Below are 226 nucleotides of genomic sequence, written 5' to 3' on the forward strand. Positions count from 1 at the left end.
TTTAAAACTAATTGTCAAATACTGAAAAAAAGATTTTTTACTACGCAGGCCTACCTAAATTTGACTGTCTGGCTTAAATACTGTCTTCGGCAGTATTACTGATAACCGTAGGAGAATTATTTTGGTTCCAAATTTTAAGCTTCAATCGAGACACGCAAGTGTATTTTTGGAACCCGTTTTATACCCTACACCACATAGTAGTTAGGGTATTATGTCTTTGTGCATT

Source organism: Musca domestica, unplaced genomic scaffold (assembly GCF_030504385.1).
Source record: "Musca domestica strain aabys unplaced genomic scaffold, Musca_domestica.polishedcontigs.V.1.1 36, whole genome shotgun sequence".
In the NCBI taxonomy this organism is placed as follows: domain Eukaryota; kingdom Metazoa; phylum Arthropoda; class Insecta; order Diptera; family Muscidae; genus Musca; species Musca domestica.